Source organism: Gymnoscopelus microlampas, assembly GCF_963454915.1.
Source record: "Gymnoscopelus microlampas genome assembly, chromosome: 16".
NCBI classification, from domain to species: Eukaryota; Metazoa; Chordata; class Actinopteri; order Myctophiformes; family Myctophidae; genus Gymnoscopelus; species Gymnoscopelus microlampas.
The window spans coordinates 50,255,339-50,255,685 of NC_139953.1; positions in this window are offsets into that span (position 1 = coordinate 50,255,339).

Consider the following 347-nt stretch of genomic DNA (forward strand, 5'->3'; position numbering starts at 1 on the left):
TAACTACACTGAACCACACGAGGCAGTCTCGTGACATCACCCTCGTGCGTTCTTTTCTCTTCTCGACGTATTCTTAAAAAAATCTTTTATTTCCGATGAGGCAGCAACGCGTCAACATGTTGACTCTTTGTGCTTTGCAAACAGAATAGGTACTGTACGTTTATATAGAGATATAGAGAAGAACTAAAAGAAAAGAAAACAAGGTGAAATAATTGTCACTTCACATTGGATGGTTACATTCAGAGGATTGGTGGTCCTCTCCCCCCCCCCCCCCCCCCCCTCCCCGACTCATTTGGTTCCAACACGCCCCTGCGTGGGGCGCTATAACCTGATTGAACACACATAAC